The following is a 13665-nucleotide window of genomic DNA, read 5'->3' as shown; positions in this document are numbered from 1 at the left end:
GAGTGCAGGCTGCAAACCAAAGTGTCGCAGGTTCAATTCCCAGCCAGGGCACATGCTTGGGTTACAGACTACGGCCCCCAGCAACCGCACATTGATGTTTCTCTCTCTCTTTCTCTCTCTTTCTCCCTCCCTTCCCTCTCTAAAAATAAATAAATAAAATCTTTAAAAAAAAAAAGAAGAGGAAACATCAATGCATGGTTGCCTCCCACACGACCCCAACTGGGGACCTAGCCCACAACCCAGGCATGTGCCCTGGCTGGGAGTCGAACCAGTAACCCTTTGGTTCACAGGGCAGCACTCAATCCACTAAGCCAGATCAGCCAGAGCCCAGTTATTCAAGTTTTTTGGTTAACCTCTTGTTAATTCCAACTCATGTGTACCTCTGGGCAACTGTGATGCTAAATAATTGCCACTGATTTTTTTTTAACAAATGCCTTAAGGCTATTTACTCAAACAAATTCTAAATGATTAGAATTCATAAGGGGAAATAACAACCAGCTTTGAGAATGGAGCTTTACAGAGAGCTTCCAGATAGGTCATACAGTAATGGCTTTCTGAGAATAGAGTATTTAAAGAGCTCTGAACCTGTCTGTCCCCTCCAGTAGTTTGTAGTTTTCAGAGCTCCTGTGGTGCTAGGAAGGGGCAATGGGAATAAGTCTGAAGGCCACAAATTCACTGTTCTCACCAAGATTCAATTTTTTTCTTCATTCCAAGCATTCCTTGGATTGTTAATAAGTAGTTAATTCCAAGATTACTAAAATAGTTGGACAATTTTTGTTTCATTCAGTGAATTTTTGTTCTTACTGCTGTTTTGGTGGATAGGATTTACAGAATGTCCTCACTCCAACATTCCAGATGTGGTTCCAAGATAAGTGGTATTTTTAAAAAAATAAAAATTATTCAAAAATCTATGATGAAAAAATATCAAAATTTCAAATTAAGACATAGTAAGTGTCATACCGTTTCATACGGGAGTCTGACACAAGAGGGAAAATCCAATAATGATGCTGTCTTTTAAAAATCTGATAGTTTCTTTATCATAGATGTTCGCACTAATTTTTATTTTATTGAACCTCATTATAGTATTTATTTTTTATTGTTCAATTTTTTGGTATCCCCTTAAATTTTGTTCCTGAGGAAAGTGCCTGACAAATCTCTCTCTAGTCTTACCCCTGGAGAAGGGTGATTTCAGATCACATCTTTGATTTTTTTTAACTCTCCAAACTGATGTTTTACTTCCAACTCACACTTACCATATTCCATTACAGTATTTTGGGTTGTTATCAAAATGATTATCTTAAAATCTAGCAGAAAAATATCAGTGTGGCCCTGGCCAGTGTGACTCAGTTGTTTGCAGCATCATCCCATAACTGAAGGGTTCCAGGCTCGATTCCCAGTCAAGGCACAACCTGGGTTGTAGGTTCGAGCACATACGATCCTGGGTCTGGGCACATACAGGAGGCAACCAATTAATGTTTCTCTCTCGCATCAATGTTTCTTTCTCTCCCTCCCTTCCTCTTTCTAAAAGCAATGAAAAATGTCCTCAGCTGAGGAAAAGTAATAGTATGAAAATTGGGAATACAGGACTAGGTAGTCATGTTAAACTAATCTCTTAAAACTGCTAATTGAAGCAAATTAGCTTACTCAACATAAAACTCATTACTGGCTGCCAGATAAACTAACATAACATGACTTTAAAAAAAAGAAATATATGCTAGAGCTTTTAAAAATTAAATGTAATGTTTGGCATGTATGCCATACAAACTTTCTAAGATATTATGCAACACTAATAGAAAATGCTTAGAAATAACAGTTTTAACCAAAATTATTCTGTTGCATGATTTCAATGATCAAATTGGCTTCCCTTGAAAATAAACTGGTAGAAATAAAAGAATTAGAGACAAAAGTGTGTGGCATAATGTGTGGCAAAAGTTCCAACCCGAGAAGACAATTGTGTGCAGAGAAAAGCTGCCTGTCTTGAAAGTTATTTTGAGTCATTTCAAACAGCTTAGTAGAAAAACAATCAATTCTAGATGCTCTGAGATTACTTCCCCTATACTGTCATTTGAGAGAGATAGTGTTCATATAGTTTTTAGATTAGTGCTTTGCAATAACAGTCTGATGAAGTGTGGAAATTTAACTTTCCTATTAAGTGTTCCTTATTTGCTTCTACTGTTTTATTGCCTCTTCTTGTAATCCAAGGCACTCTATCCCACACTCTTTTCCGCTACACTTTGAAAAGCATTTGAAAATCATTATATCAATGTTAGCCTACTTCCAGACAAATTACTTCCCTTGCCATAGTCGTTGTACAAGCTAAAGTGCTATGTTGGCTTTTCATTTCTGCAGGTGAGTCAAAGTTCCCAAAGTCAACATCCACCTGTCATTAATACTAACTTAGCCCTAATCACATACAATGCTATCTCACCTTTAATGACTGTGTACACACTGTCTTGTTTTTCTAAGAGAACCAAACCTACTGGTTCAACGGGTCTGTAGGTGAACAAAGGGTGGCAAAACTAATAAGTAAAAGTCGTGAAGGGTCATACAGTTTACCTTCTCTGGGACCAGGGAAGTACATCTGCTTGGAAGACAATAATCAAGCATATTTTTAAAAGTCCCTCAACTGACTGAGTTAACAATGTCTTCTCCTACGTAGTCTACACAATGGTAATAAAACATAAAATGGAAATAAGAAAACAAACCTAAATAATTATTTTGTTCAGATGATATGATTGTATGCCTAGAAAACAGAAGGGAAATAACAAAAAAAAAAGAGAGAGAATTGATAAGAGCTTGAAAAGTACCTGGTTACACAATTATTAACATATCTTAAAATCAATATCTTTCTACATATCACTTATGGATTATGTATATGCTGTAGTATGAATGTGTGTGCCCCACCTGAATTCATATATTGAAAACCTAATGCCCAAGGTGATAGTATTAGGAGGTAGGGCCTTTGGGAGGTCAGACCCCTCAGGAAGGGAATGACTACTTTTATATGGGGCCCCAGACAACTCGCTTGCCTCTTCCACCAGTGAAGATATAGCAAGAAGACGTCACCTATGAACCAGAAAGCAGGCCCTCACCAAACACTAAATCTGCTGGTGCTGTGATCCTGGACTTACCAGACTCCAGAACTGTGGGGATAAATTTCTGTTGCTTGCAAACCACCAAGTTTGTCCTATTTTGTTATAGCAGCCTGAACAAACCAAGACTATACAACATAACCAATATGTATAATATAGATAAGTAATTGAGTATATAACAATAACCAAAGACTAAGACAATATAATATAACCAATATGCATTTTACATATAACATATAGGTTATGTGTATATACATACATACATATGTGTGTGTGTATAACCAAATTAGAAGAGGGCTCATTCACAAAACCTGAACACTATAACATATTCAGGAATAGCCTTAAGCCCCCATTTCCTACACATGGTAGGGCATGTGAGAGAATCCTGCAAAGTGAGAGACCACACAAAGCCACGACAGGCACAGAGAAGAGGCAAGAATGCCAGTCTGCTAATACGCCCCTTTCTTAATGCCACCTACGTGTGCACTCATTCAGCTGCTATCATGTTCCTGCCTGCCAGCAAACAATCAAAGAATCTTTGTCTATGTAGGAGATTTCTTCTTCCACTGTATGAGCGATAAGCACAGTTATAAGCTAATGGCTTGAAAAGTAAACAGCTATCCATCCTATTCCACACTCCCGGCCCCAAATAGCCCAAAAGGCGAGGCCTTTCTACCAACAGACAGGTCCTAGCTGCTGCTCCCACCGGCTTCTCACCTCGCCCCTGAGGATCCATGACAGCCTGCTGCCAGGTCCACACATGTGTTGTCTGGTTGTTAGGTGCAGGGCAGCTATCTGGGCCTGCAAGAGCCAATGAGCAATTTCCCTTCCTCAAACCCCAACTAACTCCAGATGCTTTCAGGCCATGGGGTTCACTCTGCCTCAGTTTCACCTAAGTAGTTGATCTAAGTTCTCAACATTTTGACTTTCCCCTAGAAAGAGTAGTATAGTTCTGCTGTCAACATCCTCTATTCATCAGTCTCTATTTGTCCCTAGGGGACATCAGGGAATCCAACTGAAATGGAACTTCCCTGGTGGCCCCTTTCCTCCAAGCCAAGGGGAATCATCACTGAAGACACACAACCTCCTCCCTACTCCTGGTTTATGTAATGGTCTAGATGGAATTCTATGTGCTTAAAGGGGCTCTAGGTTGTACCTGGTCCCAACTAGCAACATAAGGCCTCCTAAGTCCCCAAGAGCAACACCACCATTCACTGACACAGCCGCAGGTCGCTGGAAAGCAGTATCCAAGGGCAAACCCAGGAAACACGCAACAGAATTACAGCGGTGGGCTGTTGTGGGGAGCACTGGCCATTAGCATGCAAATCCCCCACAATTGCCTGAAGCACCAGGCCTCCCTGTTCTCCTCCTAAATGCCAGTAAGTTCTCACCTGGTCTGACATGCCCTGCACAGGCTGTCTCCCAGTGAGTGCAAAGCTCTTCCCCAGGCATCCATAGGCTCCATCATCGTCCCCTCCAAGACTCTGCTCAGCATTCCCTCTCAGGGAGGCCTTCTCTGAGCACCCTATTTGACACAGCAGTTCCCCACCCTATACTCCTTCCCCCGCCCCCTCTGATTTACTCTTCTCCCTAGAACTAGCCCTACCTGGTATATTAACTACTTCAGTTTATCCATTATACTATAAGTTCCTCAGGCACAGTTTTTGTCTATTTTGTTCACCACTCTAAAATATCCAATGCCTAGAACAGTGCCTGGCACACACACTCAAAAGTATTTGTTGGATGTTAAAAAATAAAGCTGGTCCTAGCTGGGCATCTTGGTTGGTTGGTTGGTTGGTTGGTTGGAGCATCATCCTGTGCACCAGAATGTAGCGGGTTCAATTCCTGGTCAAGGCACATCCCTAGGTTGTGAGCTTCATCCCTGTTTGGGGCATGCACAGAAGGTAACCAGTAGATGTTTCTCTCTCATGTGGGTATTTGTCTCTCTTTCTTTTTCTCTGTCTCTCTCCTTCCTCTCATATTCTTGAATGAGGATTAAAAAAATAATAATAAAAACAAAATTGGATACTAACTAAAGGCAGTAAAACAGATGGTATTCAGTATTTACTGCAATAGTGGAAAGAAACTCAAGTATAGAATTGAGCTCAACATCAATCCATGTACAAGCAAATGGGCATCTTAAAAAAAGAATGAGGGAATAAGGAGGGGACAAGCAATGCTCAAGCAGAGCCAAGGAAACGGAAAATTACAAAGACAGGTAGGCCAGCTAGTCAGTGTCGGTGTGATTAGGCCATCTGTGTCTGCTAACTGGCACTTGTCCAGGTTAGGCTCCTAGGCTCCCACAAAGACTAGGAGACAGGCCCTTTCCTTCCCAACGATTGCACTTTAAAGGAATGACTGTCAAGTCCTTCAGAAAGACATTCCTGGGTTGTAGGAGACAACATTTCAAAGGGGCAGAGAAAGGATTACAATTCAAAGTTTTTATAATAAATGCTTAATAAAAGAAGGGGAAGGTCCTATCATCAGGAGTTAGCAATAACAAAGGATAAATTTTGGCAGATTTGAGATTTTCCAAACAGGAACTCAAGGGGGATTGGCCATTTTAGGGACAAGGCCATAGACTACTAGGCCCCTAGGAGTTTTTTCAAGTCTCTTAGTGTCGGGGCTATTATAGGCTAAGGTTGAGGTCCAGCCAAGAAGAAGGCTCAGAGGAACCTGACTAAACTTTGATCAGGGAGAGAGTCCCTGTGGATGGATGGATGGATGGATGGGGTATAAGGGTTGGTGGGAAAGGGGTCAAAAATGATAAGATCTGAAGACATCCCAATTCAAATGTAAGTAGAAATCATTTCAGAGAAAAAAGGAAAATCCTCCATTCTTCAACGGCTCCCTCAAACATTCCCACGGTGAACCTAATTTGGCTCTTGTTTACTCAATAAAAGCTGCTAATGGGAACAAGTCCACTGCTCACCCTCGACCTTCCCAACCTGCACTTGTTTCCTGCGGGACATCTGCCAGACCTGCATGTGCTCACTGTTTAAAGTTCGTATCAGAGACAGATACTAAGGAGGTTACAAAAAGACTTCCTATGAAGCCAATGCTAACTGTTTCTGTTAACTTTTTATAAATGAAGCATCTTTGGGTAATTTTCTTCTCCTCTCCCCGTCGCAGCCCTCCTCTGAGATACAAAGCAGTTTTTTCCTCCCTTCCCCATTCCTGGCTCAGCTCTCCGCCTCCAGCTCACACTCGGATCAAAAAAGTCCTGTGTCTGCAGAGTTGGTTCTCTAGGTAAAACCTGATCCCAGTAGCTCCACGCAGCTACTAGGTGACAGCAGTCTGCATTTTCTCAGCAGGCCAGGCACAATATGGGCCAATTTATTTTTGTCTTCCCAGAAGACTATAGACATTAAAATTTTTAAAAAGCAGTTTTATTAGTTAACATTTGAATGCAGTTTGTAGACAGTCCTGATTGAAGGGTCTAGGAGGCTTATATTTATATAATGAGATGTGGGCAGAGTCAGGAGAGTGTCCTCATTTTAAAAGAATTCAAAATTACAAATACAAACTTAGGTGTGACCACGTGGACACACGGCTAGTGCCCTCTGTGGGGCTTGGAAGTCATCTGGGTGAGGAGCTTTGAAGCTTAAGATTCATTAGCTTTCCAGTCAATTCACCTTTGCTGGGAATATAAAAGACTAGAGGGGTTTATACAGCGGCACTAAAATCTGTAGAAACCCACTAAGCATAACAGTCTTATATTACATCAGTCCTCCAGATACTATTCTTATCTCTCTTTCACAGACCTCCATCCCTGCTGTTCCCTCTAATTTGACCGCAGCAATTCATTATAAATGCGTAGGCTGGGCTGCAGTTGTGCCCCCTCCCCTATCTGGGCTTCCACAATCTAGTACTGTGTCAATTATGTAATAGCCAAAGCAGAGAGTTTAATGGAGTACAAAAAGCCTTGTCGTGAGTTCTTACATAAGCCTTCATAAACCATCCATGAGACCAGGGGTACACAGTTCTGTGTATCCCAGACTGGGGTACACAGAATTACATAAGGTATATGGAAAACACTGGCAACAGCCAGGTTTATTTTCCACCTCAAAAGCAATCAAAGTGTTTTACTCTTAATAAGACTTGCTTATCTTTTCATGTAAGCATAAAGGAATCTCTTGACAATGCTACTCAACTTCCCTGTCACCTCTGCACAAAGAAATGTTCCACTTAGGACGCTCCTCCGTATTCTACATGAAATCACAGGTCCCTGATAAACAGCAACTATTCTTTGCAAGTTTAAAGGAATCAAGAAAGATACTTAGACAAAATACAAAAGTGAACATGCTATAATTCTTCAACATATCTCCTTGCCAATACCAGTTTTCTCTCCCCATATTTCTAACCACTTATTTTTACTTATCTAAAACCACCGTAACCACACCTGGGGCTACAAAGTGACAAATTTTAAAACACAGTGCTATCCAATGGGTCTCACGCCTGGCTGCACATCAGAATCACTAACAGAGCTTTTAACATTACAAACAGAACAGCATCACCCAAAAGCAATTAGAACAAAAATAGTGGATGGGACACAAAAAGAGGTGCCTAAATATTAGTAATCTGATGCTTTCTACTCTTCCTTCTCACCTGGAAAAAAATAATAACCATAATTATGAGAGGAGGGGTTTTTGCACGGGGGAAATCTTTAGCACTGGCAGCTCATAATTACTGTTTCCACCAGATATAAAAATAAAATAATTCCATAATTTGAAAGCCCCGTGGGATCCTTTTTATTACTTTATAATCAAAGAAATTTCACCAACTTTCTTAGTAGCCTTTACAAAACCTATTTTATTGTTGAATGTTATGTAATGCCACCTAATCAGTTCAAAGCAAGGGTCCTATGTTGTCTTAAAGGGTACCTTAAGCTAAGACCCTGCTTATCCTCAAGTAAAGTTTTGGTTTAGAGCAGAAATGAGGGTTCTCTCTTATCTGCAACCTCTGAAATGTCTGATGATCACGTCTATAACTTTACCAATGAGTGAATAATTTTTAAAGCCCTTGCATAACAGAGAGTACAAGGCGCCGTTGGTATTCTGCCAAGAGCACTTCTTTCCGTGTTTGTATTTAAAATAGACTGGTAGTAACATCACTTGTGTTCCTGAAATTCCTTCTGTGCACAGCCTCCGAATGGAGAAAAAAAAAATGGATGAAGCAACCCGCTTCGCTGCTTTACCGTTATAAAGCTCAAAGGATATAACACATTCAGACTAAATTAAGATGAAGATACGGAACAATTTATCCAAAGCTGGGGGCAGGCAGTGACTCGGTACCATCCTTTCCAAGACGTAGGATGATTAACCTGGCAGCACGCAAGGTGCCAAATGAGCTGCAAACCTCAGCCCGGCAGGAGATGTGGCAGGCCAGAACAAGTACCCCGGTGACGGCAAAGCCAAATAAACGCCGCGCTGCCAGACTCGGTTGCAATCACTCCCCAACTCGGTACCTGTCTTCCCTCAGGTTCTGGAAGCTGGACCAGAGCCCAGCCCGGCCCCCTCGGACTGTGCAGAGGAAGCATGCGCTCACCTGGGTGGAGAACAGCCACGAAAAATGTCCAAGAAGCCACCACTGCCTCAATGAGATTCTCACCCTGGACCGGGCTCCGACGCGCTCCCTCCTCCTCCGCCTCCTCGTCCAGCTCGAGTTTTCTATTTAACCACAGGTCTGGACTCCACTGACCAGACGAGATGTCCGCAACGGGGGGCGATAAAGTTGCCAAGAAAAGCGGGTAGAGGTGGCGCAGGTGGAAGCGCAAGGGACGCCCCCGCACCTAGGGCTGCCTAGCCACAGCCGTGCCCCGCTCACGCCCGCCCCGCGCCCGCACTCGCGGCTCAGGCCCCGCCCAGGCCGCCACCCTGCTCCAGCGTCGAGGCAGCGGGGGATGCGCGCGCGGGGGTGTGGGCTGGGACGCCTGGGCGCTGTCCGCCCTCGCTGCCGCACTGCCCTTCCCGCTGCCTTTTCCGGACAAAAGGAAGACGCGGGGAAGCGCCGAAGCCCAATCACGGAGAGCGCTGTGCAGCCTGAGCTGCCCCTTGAGGTGCGGCCCGCGGTGACAGCCGCCGGGCGGCGAGCGGGTCCCCGCGGGACGCCGGTGCAGGTGGCAGTGGCGCGCGCCCCTCGCGGCCGCCGGGAGAGGCACATCCCTGGGCCCCGGTGCGTCCTCTGGCCCCACGGCACGCCGGCCTGCCGCCGGAATCCGCAGCGCCCTCTGCCGTCCACCGGGCCGCGGTGCGCGCGCGCCGGCTGCTCCAGCTCAGGGTGCGCCCCTGGGCGCCACGCAGGGCAGGCCCCGCTACGCCAGGGCAGTTCCCCACGGTCCGCAGAACCCCAAGGGAGGGAAGGAGGAAGGAGGAAGTCAGAAGGCAGAAGCTAGTGTAGCTGCTGTTTTCCTCTTACGGCAGAACAGGGTGCAACTATGAATTAGGAGGAGCAGAAGGAATTGGGGTTCATCCGCGGGAAGAATTTGGAGGGCGGGAAGATTCCGGATTCTCAAGGAGCGCAGAATTGGTATCTGGAAATGCTTGTGGAAAAGGCGGGCATTTCTTCCTAAAATCAGGTTTATGTCTATGTTCATTAAAGCACCAAGTGTGCCTGACACTCTTCGAGGGGTTCTGGAGAACCTTGACTGCTCTGATTAATAAATACATGAATGACTTCTCAAGGACCCTTCCAGCTTCCCTAAGCAGTGCGCCTAGGAGGTGTGACAAGGCAAGCGGTCACACCTTTGGAGCTTCAGAGAGCTTCTGCTGCCTCTAGTTCCCGGGCAGTGAAATAAATATACGTGGTTATAAAAATGAAAGGGGGCAGAGAGCCGGAGTTGGGGGAAGCTGGTCCTTTGCACTGCTAGGTGCTGTTGCTTTTAAGGGGAGGGTGTCTTTTTCCAAACTACCATTTTAAGCAATATTTTATACTAGCTGATTTTTGTTTAACAAGCTGGACTACTTGGTGAAGGGAAGTCATGAAACAGCACCTTTTTTCCCCCAACCACTGTCTTTTAAAATTATTCTATCAGATCTCCCTTCTCCGCTGGAAAAATCTAGGGCAGATTTCATAGCTTTTCCTGTCACTTTCAGGTGTTAATCAACAGTCTGATTCTCTGGTATTAAAAAGTCCAGTCTAATCCTAATCAAAATGTCAGTCCCACTCCACTTAAGTCTCCCCCACCCAACTCCCACACTGGTCAGCTCCCGCTCCTGCCAGCTCCCAGCCTGACCCAAGCTCAGAGCCTGCACAGGGAATAAAAATGTCCGCTTTTTCTTACTTGTTCTATATTCTCCCAGCTAGCTCTGTGAAGACAGGGTGGCAGCATGGGAAATGTTCCCCGTACTAGGCACTGGTCCTTGCTTCCAGGTCAGCTTCTCCTCTGGTGGCCCACCTCACAGAGACCCTCTGCAGAGTCAGTCACCATGCCCTGGCAGGCAGACCCTGCCACCTTCCACCATGTCCATGCAGGTCACTGTCACAGTAGCACACCCTCTTCATTTTCTGGTCACAGGCAGCTCCGTCCAGTCTCTCTCCTTGAAGATTCTCATGTATATCCCCAACCCCAGGCAATACACGCCAAGCTCCCCAATGAGTTCTCCAGAAGCACCCCTTTCTTTGCATGATGTCGCTGGGTACTCCCTCCTCTTCCTCACAGCACCCTTTAATTCTCACTACCAACCTCCTCCTTGATGCTTCTACCCCTTCAATAAATATGGGCAGAAAGCAGCAGGACATTTACAAAGCAAATGGTACAAAGATGGTCCAACACTTCTGTTCAAAATGTGGAGACACATGTCTCTGTGGCAGCCACTGAGGCATGCCACTCAACTCTTGAAAACAGAACTGACAGCCTCCAGCTGTCATACCTTTGGATCTGCCATGGTGCTTACACCAGGGTCACACATCCCTCACCCCCAGCTGTTCCCAGCCCATGGCTGAGCATGGTGGGAGTACTAGAGCTGGGCCATTTCCACCTGACCCCTCTAATGGGCAGCATTTGTTCCAGAACTCCCCACCACCCTGCCGAGGCGTTCTTAGCACTGCCCTGCAGCCTGAGGCTCTTCCTACCCCACCTTCCTCCCTTCCCTCTCCTCTCACAGGTGTCAGCATAGCACAGCAGCCGGAAGGCTCTCCTCACCCACATGCCAACCTCCTCCCTCCTGTACTACCCTACATATCAGCTTCCTACGCAACCGTCCTTTCATTGTAACCCACAGGACAGGAAGGGCAAGTGTGGTGGCAAAAGCAGGATTACAGTGGTTTATATGGAAGATAATATAATAATTAATAAATAAGAATATAAGAGCTCTCTGGGACATAATCCCGTTTGTGAGGGCTCTACCCTCAGGACCTAATCATCTCCCAAAGGCCCCAGCTCCTGATACCTACCACCACATTGGGGGGTTAGGTTTCAACACCTGAATTTGGGGGAACACAAACATTTAGACCATCTGGTTTACCACATAGCAGGATGTTATGAGGGGTCAATGCCTATGGGAAGAGAAGGAGAGCAGGATTGGATAGAAGGCAGAACTGGGTTGTGATTCAAGCCCAACAAAGCCCCAGCCAGCCCTGGATTGCTCTAGAGCACATGCAGAGTGGTGTGCCAGAGCCTGCGGTACCAGCTTGGGAGTGCCAGTTGTGCGATTTTTAGGCATTTTGTGAGCCAGTTTTAAGTACAGCCATAATTGAAGATTATATAAACTTATACTTTTATATATATTATATTAAAAACAAAGTTAACAAATCACATCCATTACTTTGCTACATTAATATCTGCTTTTGAGTTTTATTTATAGCTAGCATATCAGTGTGGTGGCAAAAGCAGGATTACAGTGGTTTATATGGAAGATAATATAATAATAAATAAGAATATAAGATAAACTGTATTTTGCATACTCACAACTATAAACCTACTTTTGCCCCACCCTGTATAATAATGTCCTATTGGGCATCTCTCTCCCACTCCACACTCGTGGTATCACATTGAAGCCTTTGAAGTCATCCACTGGGGGTGAATTTACACCACAGAAATCAGCAAACACTACAAATCAGGGTCGTCCCCCCCTCCCCACAAGGAACCAGGTGTTAAACATTTACAAGCACACCACTGCGTATATGACATGCTCAGAACTGCTCCAAGGTGGGCAAAATGACTAGAGCATTATGTCCCCACCCACACCAGGCACTGGATGTGAACTGAGGAAGGCAGGCTCTCTGGGAAGAGGGCTTTCTATAGGTGAGGCTCTCAGTACTCTCCAGCTGAGGCAACAAGTCCCTCCTTGGAGGTATAACTAACAACTGACATGAAGTTAGTTATGGTATCTTCCTTCTCTATTTACTGTTTGAATCACTGATGATTCAAAGAAAGAGAGAGGGAGAGAGAGGAGGAGAAAGAGAGAAAGAGAGAGGGAAGCAGAGCGGGAGAGAGACAAACATCAATTTGTTGTTCCACTTATTTATGCATTCATTGGTTGATTATTGTATGTGCCCTGACTGGGGATCAAACCTTGGCATGTCAGGACAACACTGTAACCAACTGAACTACCTGGCCAGGGCTATAGTATTATCTTATTAATTCTAAATACTTGCTACTTCTGTAGTTACATTCATATTGTTCCTAATGATGTTTAGATGTGCCATTTTTAATTAATATTTTTCTTAGTTCATTCTTCCTAAAGTTTGCCTCTATTTTGTCTTTTTTTTAATCTTTTGATGTTGTTGAGCCTACTGTATTTTATTTACAATTTCACTAATTTCTGCTCTAATTATTATTTCCTCTCTTCTGTGTTGTTTGGGTTTATTCTATTGTACTATTTCAAACTTCTCAAGAATCACTCAAGTGATTCTCAAGTTGAAAGCTTAGCTCATTAATTTTCCATTTTCTTTTTTCAAATAAATTTCCCATACATTTTTTATGTGGTGCTTTCAATATCATTGAATTATACATTTCCATTACAATTACTTTTTGACCCATGAGTTATTTACAGTGTGTTTTTAATTTCTAAATGTATGAGCTTTTGGAGATATGTTTTTACTATTCATTTCTAATTTATTGGCAGTGTGGCAAGAAGATGTGGCCTATTTGATTCAGACTTTAAAGTTGGTACTGACTGGCTTTGTGGCCTCGTTTTTCACAGATGCCCCAATGTTCCTGAGAGGAATGTAGCAGTATAACTTCTCATTTGTAAGCATTGGGTTCTATGTGTGTTTATTAGGTCAAGAGTTTTAATTTTCTGGTCCAAATATTATGTATCTTTTCTAATATGTGTCTCCATGAGCTGTCATTACTGAGAGAGGAGTATTAAAATCCCCCAGGGTAATGCGGGATTTGTCCATTTCTCTTTGCATCCTGTCAGCTGCTGCTTATACGAGGCCTGTCCAGAAAAAGTCCAGCCATTGTTAAGAAAGTGAACTGGAATGCACATGCATGAACAATGATGACTTCACTGTACTAGTCAGTGGGGGCGGTAGATGCCATTGAGTGAGCGTGTGTACTGTGTGGCCATCACACTAAAACTGACAGCAAGTCTACTCTCACTGTCATCTGCCTCAGATTTTGCATTAA

At 44.0% G+C, this 13665-nt stretch overlaps 1 protein-coding gene across 1 annotated transcript in view; it reads right to left on the bottom strand.

The window, feature by feature from the left end:
- Window positions 1-8985, bottom strand: part of MTUS2 (microtubule associated scaffold protein 2) — a 596801-nt gene extending 587816 nt beyond the window's left edge. The window contains exon 1 of the mRNA XM_028505192.2: window positions 8640-8985. The gene's annotated coding sequence lies outside the window, so the exon portion shown is untranslated. The remainder of the gene's footprint in view (window positions 1-8639) is intronic.
- Window positions 8986-13665: the final 4680 nt, after the last annotated feature.

This window comes from Phyllostomus discolor, chromosome 2 (genome assembly GCF_004126475.2).
Source record: "Phyllostomus discolor isolate MPI-MPIP mPhyDis1 chromosome 2, mPhyDis1.pri.v3, whole genome shotgun sequence".
Lineage (NCBI taxonomy): Eukaryota > Metazoa > Chordata > Mammalia > Chiroptera > Phyllostomidae > Phyllostomus > Phyllostomus discolor.
This window is presented reverse-complemented; position numbering and strand designations above follow the sequence as displayed.